Source organism: Cyprinodon variegatus, unplaced genomic scaffold (assembly GCF_000732505.1).
Source record: "Cyprinodon variegatus isolate N-32 unplaced genomic scaffold, C_variegatus-1.0 Scaffold171, whole genome shotgun sequence".
NCBI lineage: Eukaryota > Metazoa > Chordata > Actinopteri > Cyprinodontiformes > Cyprinodontidae > Cyprinodon > Cyprinodon variegatus.
Window position 1 is genome coordinate 749,119 of NW_015150624.1, and position 8,965 is coordinate 758,083.

The 8,965-nt window shown below is 34.6% G+C and overlaps 1 protein-coding gene across 3 annotated transcripts in view; it reads right to left on the minus strand.

The window, feature by feature from the left end:
- Positions 1-8,605, minus strand: part of LOC107087023 (nerve growth factor-like) — a 31,409-nt gene extending 22,804 nt beyond the window's left edge. For all 3 annotated transcript variants that reach the window (XM_015378355.1, XM_015378353.1, XM_015378354.1), the window contains exon 1: positions 8,432-8,605. The gene's annotated coding sequence lies outside the window, so the exon portion shown is untranslated. The remainder of the gene's footprint in view (positions 1-8,431) is intronic.
- Positions 8,606-8,965: the final 360 nt, after the last annotated feature.

The window sequence follows — 8,965 nt, forward strand, 5'->3', positions numbered from 1 at the left end:
ATATATATATATATATATATATATATATATATATATATATATATATATATATAAACCTTCAATATATGTAGGCATTAAAACTGGATACATTGATTAGATAAAAATTTTTGACAGTGTTTTGTGTTAGAGGACAAACATATCTGTCTTCACTCATTCAGCTCATTGTGTAGTCAGACAGCTGTGACAGAGGAGGATTTATTATCCTTTTGGTTGTAAATCATGGTTGCCATTGCATAACTGGTATTTCTTAAGATGTAAAAAGATTTTTGTTCTTCTGTGATATCGAGGAACGGTCTTTCTCTGAGTGCACTTCGTATTCATTTAAATGCCTGATTATATTATTACCACGTTTTCAATTGTGCATTTTTTCTGAAGGTTAGACTACTTTTAAAAGGGACAATTTTATTCGTTTGAACCATGACTAAAAATAGACATAACTGACTGGTCTATAAAGACTTTAATGTTTAATCAGGGCTAAAGTTCCTGACATCTAGAATGTCAAACATTCAGTGTTTAATGTGCGGCTCAATGATCTCACTATAATTGTGTTGTTATAATAAATAATTCAATTTCTCACCTTTGCTTTGACAAAAACTTTTTTTTTTTTTTTTTTTTTACGGTTATGGATGTGGTAAATATATATCATTACATTTCCAAATGTTGCTCATTAGATTGTAAAAGAAAATAACATAACAAAACAAAAAAAAAAAAATGAAAAAAGTTTCTTGGGGACAAATAAAATAACTGAAATCTAATTACATTACAGTACATGTATTGTGTGTTTATGTTAGTATCATAGATTCTTCCATTTTCACAGAAACCAAATACAGAAAACAGTTTCCCAGTGAAAGGTCAGTATTATAGATATTAACTTTACTTTCTGGTAGTATGTGTTAACTGTTTTTATTTCTGGGAGCAACCAACCAAAACGAAAAAGTGAAGAAAATCTAAAGTTGTTACCCCCATTGCTTGTCAGTTTGCAGTCACAAAGCTTACTAAAGACTTGACCCAACCGTTTTCTGTTCTGTGTGGTCTCTACATCACTCTGTCATCACTCTCTCTCTCTGTACGTCTGTGTATCTCTGCCCCTCCTCCCTCCCCTCCAGCTGATGTCAACCACCTGTCCGTGTGGGACCCCCCAGGCCCATCCTCTGTCTGCACGCAGCATGCCATGTTAAGTGTGTGAGTAGGCTATGGTGAAAGAGATAAAGTTTCTGCTTTTCAGTTCAGTTGCTTGTTGTTTTCTAGTTGTGCATCTGATCTTTGATAGATCCAGAATACTCCAAGAGCTCTCTGTATGTTAACAGAAAAATCCTGAACGTTCAGTAAAAAGTTGTGCCCTCATATTTTAGATGACTGTTTTATAAAAGGATTCAATGACAGAAAAGCACTTTTAAAGTCTTAGCGATTTAGCGATCCTCTATGGCTGATACAACTGCAAGCACAGTCGGCATTTTAATTCGGTCTACTGGCTGAGAGCAGTCTGTAACAACTAGCCAGTGGCTCATCCTTCTGCATTCTGTGCATTCTCCAATTGGAACAATCCAAATAAGCACACAGTGAGTGGCTTCACTTCGGTCCTTGGGGCTAAGGTGTGTGCAAGTGTTTTTATACGTATCCAACACACATAAATACGCATGTGTGCAAAAACTTATACACCTGCTAAAATAATAGCATGCCTTTTTATGCGTCTATTACATTTGGTTGGCTTCTGGCAGGAAATGTACAAGAGAACAATTATGAATTAGTGTCATATATGGAAAATTGAAAAAAATGCAACTTGCACTATCGACACGATTTTATAAATGAAGTGAAATATGTATAGTAGCGAGTGTTTCACCATAATGATGGCAACAAGGTAGAGGTTCATGTCCAGACAAGCTGCAGCCAAGCTACCATTGGGGATAAAGGGAAAGGGAGAAGGAGCAGAAGACAGCGTTATCAAAACAATCCAAATGTACATACAGACACACACACATACATACAAACATTAAAAGGAATTGCAGTGAAACAGTTTACAATAGGAGACATGCACTAAGTCAATAGATCAGCACCAAAACATTGTTGTTCTTGCTCTGCAAAAGGTTTCAGCATATAGATGATTTATCAGCTACTTTGTTTGCACATTCACAAAATAGACAGCAACCCACAGCTAAGCAGCAGAAAGGCATTTAATGCAGAATGAGCAGACATGTCCGCACACTTAGTAGTCACTGTTTGAAGTATATACTGTGCACATGTATGCATGCACAGACTCAATAAAAGAGGTTTCCCAGAAGCAGACAGGAACTTTAGAAGCAGCACCTGTCAAAAATCAGATCTTCAACAGTCAAACTCTGACTCACAGTAACAGCCCTTAGTTCAATTTTTTGTTTGGAAAAATCTAAACAAAAGAGTGTGTTATTTAGTTTTTTTGTAAGGAGGGAAGAGGCGGAAAAACAGGTCTGGATGAAGAAACTTCACATGTGAGACAACTTGTCTGTCCAAACAGAGTCTTAAATTTTTAAAGAATCTTAGTGCTGGTATAAACAATCTTAACCTTTACTGTTATAAATTATAAAACTAATTTACTTTCACAAGTAAATATATATATATATATATATATATATATATATATATATATATATATATATATATATATATATATATATAGTAAATATAACATTACAGTATGATAATAATAATAACTTACGATTAATGATTCTTCATGAAAGTCTGCAGTTTATGAAACACTCTCTCCCTTTTTGACACAAGTTAAAGCAAGAGGTTAGATTAATATCTTTTAGCTTAAATAAAAATTTAAAAGAAATAACAGAAAAGACCGGTATTCGGTTTTCATTATTTCAGTTTGATCTTATTTCTAATTTTCCACCCTGGTCTCTCAGCTCCCGTGTTTATCGTTTTACATTCTGACCTGTCTTGACCACCAGAGGCCCATTCCCCTCCATAGGCTTAGATGTGAAATCCCTGGGAGGAACTCTGACCTTTTGCCTTCCAAATGATTTCAGACATCCCATATAAGCGGTTGCTTTTCACCAGATGCACTTCTACAAACCTGTCCATTGAACAAAATGATAACATAAGGACTTCATTTACATTTGCAGCCATGAATGATCACCTCCTTTAACTCTGGTAAATAGATGTTTTCCTGTATATATTCAAACATCCTTTTTTTTTTACAGACAGAGAGATGGAGGATTCCCACTTGCTAAATTACATGTTTTGCTTGTAGAGTAAACTTTGGTGCAATCTAAGTTTGGTCAGCCTGAAAATGTTTTGGTTGCAGAATGTCAACTATCGCAACTGTAAAGTATCATTAGTAAAAAAAAAAAAAAAAAAAACAGTCAAACATTTTGAAAATAGAGTTCAAATATATTTTATGCAAATGCTGACTTTTTTCAACTGCTCTAAACCTAAAGAAACATCAGTTAAATTGAAACACATTCCTTATCCCAGTATCAGTGTTTGCAAAATAGCAATTGCAATGTATTCCTTCCATGCAGTTTTGATTTTATATTATATCTTAAAGGCCCTGCATTGACAAGATGCACGTTCAGATAGGTGGATTCTAACTCCCCTTAAACCATAAGCAGATCTATGTTTTTTATGCTAAAGCTTGCAGTAAATAGTGTGAACATTGTAAAGGTAGTAAAAACACCTCATGGTGTTCAGGATTTTAATAAGAGGCAATCTGCTGTTTTCAGGAAAATATATATTTGTTGTACAATTAAGTAATAGGAAACATTCTAATGTAAAAAATAATATATATAACGTTGAGACACTTTAAGATTATTTTTACGGTAGCAGACATTAGGAGGGCAGAGTACAGTAGAGAGCAACTGTTCTATGATTTTGATCTTTCGAACTGAACAGCTGTGATTTACAAATGTGTGCAGCCTTTTGTAAATCTCAGCGTTAGAATAGGAAACTGTGTCTATATTCATATATATTCTGAGTCCTTTCAGAGATCTCTCATCTTAGCCTAAAGAATCTTGCCAAGGACTTTTAGCTCATGACTAATTCAGATAGTTGCACAGAGCAACTCTAAGTGCCATAACTCCCTATCTTGGTGAGAATGTGGAGTTGACCCTGTTGCTAGGTGGGACGCTGTCTTCTAAGAGCTCCTATCTGTTGACACAAGAAACAAATAAACAAAAAAGAAACAAACACAGATGCACACCTAGTTGTCAATGGAGAGAAACTGACAGCTATGAAATTTAGACTGAAGATAGAAATGTGACCATATTAAGTCACACAACATCAAAAGCTTGAACATACATTTTGGCAAATATTAATATGATTTTAACTTATTTATATGTTGACCTGTCATACTGAAAAGAGAAAAGAAAAGTGTTGAAAAGGTAGATTGGTTTCGGGGTCACGGTGCAATGAGGCATACTTTAAAGCACAAAGCCGTTGGTAAGCTGGGTAAAGTTGGTAAGCTGGCTGGTTGGCTGATTCAATCTTTAATTGAACTGATACAACAGGTGCATTAAACATTTTACCCTTTTGGGATGCTACAGTTGATCTTATTTCAGTATTAATAATTTTAAGGTTATTAAAGAAAGTTTATGTGCTCGTTTAGTAAACTATCCTGCTATTGAATCAGCCAAACAGCTGTCTCTGTTTCCTCATTCTTGTCAGTTTAAGACACTCTTAGGTTTGCTTAAAGTCCTCCTTGATACTCCTAACATTTGTTTACTTAAGGAACCGGCTTAAGGCTCAGGGCCCTTAGGGTTAGTGCATCTCTATAATAATATACCTATTTATTATTAATAGTAATATTGTTATTTCATGGCAAAAAGCTATATATCTTGGATTATTACCACGGAGCTGTTTAGTTTATTTCTATATATTCAAAACTGGGTTGCAAAAACTATCAGGAAAATAGTTTTAGAATCAGTTCGTCCAGAATGAATAATTTGCTTTACTAAATGTCTGTTCTTAAACTTATCAGGTTATGATTGAATGTAAAAAAAATGTTGTCGTAATAAAAATGTACTGATTAATGTGGAGAAAAAAACACATTTACAAATGTACATAGTCATACAAAACTTTGTGTCTGCATACAATTGCTGAGATGTTTCATTATTATATAAATAATACAAGGATGAGCTATGTTAGAATTTTTCTTATTTCAGTTTCATTGCAGTCTAGATGATTAAAGAGCAAGTATACTATACAAATAATAAAAATATATATTTTTTTTTTATTTAGATGGTTGAAGAAAGTTTGAAATTGTCCTAGGTTATCATACATCTTTCCCATTTTAGATTGTGTTTAAGGTGAAACTGAACAGATGCCATCATTGATAGAAGATACACATCTAGACGCTTCTAAATGTTCTTTGCCTGCAGTGTTTTCACTTTCATACAATTTCAATATAATATAAACATTTAAACAGCATATAAACAGGGTGACAAGATTAGGAGATCCTCCCCTTATGCAAGACTAAAAAGGACTGAACTGGGAATATGCATTAATACAACTTGTCTAACGAAATCCATGTATTGTGTATGTTTGCCTTTGGGTGTAGACAGGTTGTTAATCCACACATTATGCTGAGCCCCAGGTGTGCAGTCCCAACCAAGCCCCTTACCAGGAGTGGTATACAATACTAATCACCCTAGACAGCTCACATCATTCCATGTTGTCTGTAAAGGGCAGGATATGTGAGTCCAACTTCGCTTGGGGTCTGCCTGCGCGTTGTAATTGAGGCATTAAGCTATTTATCGGCGGAGGCAGGAGACAGAAGGCAGGTGAACATGAATGTAAGTTAAAACCAGGGAGAAAAGATTTGTTCAAGCATTAATTAAATAATAATGCTTTGCTCTTCAAAATGATAATAAATGAAAACATTTCAAATTACATTTCTGAAATTTCCTTTCTTTTTTCTGATGAAAAAAAACTGTCTTAAGTCTCTTTTTTTCATGCCTATATGTGGCTTTGGTGACATTCACAAGCTTTTCCATTGTGGCATTTTGACAGGTGACATCTTTGCTTTTATTAAACTCCTGAATGTGGGTGCTGTGGATTGGGGTTTTGTTCAACTTTAGAATTAAAGAAGGGTGAATTTTCTCTTTCCCTTGACCATTAGTTATCTTTCTCTTGAACTGGTCACCGGTGACAACTTTTAATACATACTAATAGCCATAAATTATTACTTTCCCTGAACAAACAACAGTCAGTTAAAACAATTAATAATATAACACTAAAAGTGTTTTTGAGCCTCCAAACATTTAAGATATTAATTTTTAAATATTATGTTATGTATATGTTGCTAATGATTTGTTGCATATTTTATTTAGAATGATGGGATGTGTATGTAACATGCATTTAGATGCATACCTGTATGTTATGACTGTAAATGTTTTTTTTTTTCTTTTTCAGAAATCAGAATTGTCAAATAGTTATTTATTGTATAATAAAATTATACAGTACAGCCCTTAAAAAAAACATCCCCCTTGTTTTTTGTTGTTGAATGTATTCTTTAGTTAATATTAAATAAATAACTAAATAAATTGAAGAAAATAAGGGAGATCTCAAAGCCTTTTCCCTGACTAACTGCATGGTTTTTATCCACTCTGATGTGTTATAATTTTGTTTCTTTTAAATCTTACCTTCCGTTTCATACAAAACATAATTTTATCATAACTTAAACTCAAAAGTCTCAATTAAATTTTTTCCTCAAATTGTATATAAGCTCTAAATAACCCAGCATACATCTTTTTTTTTTCTACTAAAAGGCAGTATATGCAGCATTTAGTGGACCTCATTCCAGAGTTCTTTATGGCTCTTTCTCTCTTTTTAAAATATAGTTGACACACAGAAATACATGCATAAACAGTGTACACAGAAATATACGGTGGTGCTAACACAGAGAAAGCAGTAACTCAACTTCAAAGGGAAACCTGAGAGGGTCATGAATAATCACAGACATCTTTGTCTGCAGCGGGAAAACAGCACTGCCCTCCATACACGTAGGAACAAAAGTTCATATGGCTGAAGCTGTTTTTAGCTCAGGCACCAGTTACACATTTTATTTTGTGGACTGACAATTGAATTTAAATTAAGTTTTAGGGAAAAAAAGAAGAATAAAAAAAAACATTGAGAGAATGTGTAACACTTATTCATTTACAACACAGACATTCATGCCAGTTGGCTGCAGCCATGATGCACTACTAATAGAAGAATTACACCACGTCATTCACTTATTATTATGCTGCAGTTTCCACTGGATTGTAAACAAACCTTTCTCACAGAACAAGTTCTGTTTTTGACCTCTTACACGAAGAAAATGAATATGTTCTATTTATAAAAACATTTTTTTTTATGGATTTAAAAAGTTTGAAAACCTGATTATTACACGTGTTTTTTTTTTGTTTTTTTTGTCCTGAATAAAAACATTAACAATATTCATCTGTAATATGGGATTACAAAAGCAGCAAAAATTATATATGATTTCTCTGACTTTAAGTTTGAAGCTTGGGTTTGTTACTTTTTTATAATCCTATAAGCTAACTGCATAGATACAGTGCAGTTACTGCAAAAACCAATTAATAGTTATTGTGTTGTCTGTATAACAAACCCTGAAAATATTATTGGCAGGTGGGAGATGGCTGAGGACGACTTACTACTAAATCTTTTGTTATTTAATGTTAGTTTGTGTGGGGTAAATGTTAGTTCGTCATGACATTCCTCCCTTGTCAAAGCCCGAAAAGAATTCCATGTAGGAGTGGCAGGCATAACTTCTGAGTTTAACTCACAAACTTGCTTTGAAACAGAAAAACACAATCTCTCATATCAAACACTGTGCAAAAAAAAGGGGTTCAAAGATTACACCCATACATGCACAAGGCCCCACCCACAGATAACCTCGGTAACTTCATGTTAGACATTGGAGCTCATCAGAATCTACAAGTCTTTTGAGGGTTGTGTAACATGAGTGTAGAGAAAGACAGATAGAAAAAAGAGGTGGGGAGGGGGCTAAGGTAACCTGATGTCCCAGGAGTTTACTGAGGAGTAAATGACTTCCCATTGAAGTTTGGAGAACCCCCTTTTTTTCCCCTTTAATCTTCACTTCTGTTCTCTTGGCTCTTCTAAACCTCAACCAATTCCTCCCCTTTTGCTGTCTGAGCAACAGACGCACAAAAAGAAAAAAAACAGTATGATGCAAAAATGCTGACAGCACATGGCACCAAAACATTAGCAGCATTATCTTGTAAAACATTTTTATGGCACCTCCTGTGAGCTGTTTCCAGCTGGATTTTTCCTCCCCAGCAATGCATGCTCCTTAACCTAATCCTAACTCAGAGGGGTTCACTTTCACTAAAAAGCAGGTAAAAGAAGAAAAAAAAGAGTCCTTCATAAAACGTCACAAACACTCCCCATTTTTATACTTGAACTCCAAATTCAGAAGAACACAACTCACCAGCCTATAACGCTCCTTTTCCTCTTTCCACACTTGAATAAAACCTAAGATAGGAAGTCAGTAATTCCTCTTCACTTTTTCCTCAGACCTACAGAAGAATTATCCCACAGTCAAAATCCCGCTTCTGCTTTAAAAATATCTGCATCCAGGTCCTGGGCCATCCACTTAAGTCTGTGTGCCTCCTGCAGTCTGTGGTGATCTAAAGTTTAGTGAGACTCCCAATGCTGTTCCCTCCCTTCAGGTCCTAGTGCTGGTGTTGTTCACATCCTCCTTCCTTTTTTTTTCGTCTGTGGGATTTTCTCTCAACCAAAAACAATTTTAATTGATTCAGGCTGTTTAGGATCCCTGATAGTTTTCTTCAGATAACCTTGGATAAATGTCTGAATGCAAGTCGCTGACTACTGAAATATTGAAGCTTAGTAGAACATTTTCAATCCATTCTGTGAAATTCTAAGAGTTGACTTTGTAAATTTGCACATCCCTGGACGGTGTAAAACAGGTTAATTTGTACAGTCAAATGCTATGCTTGCATTT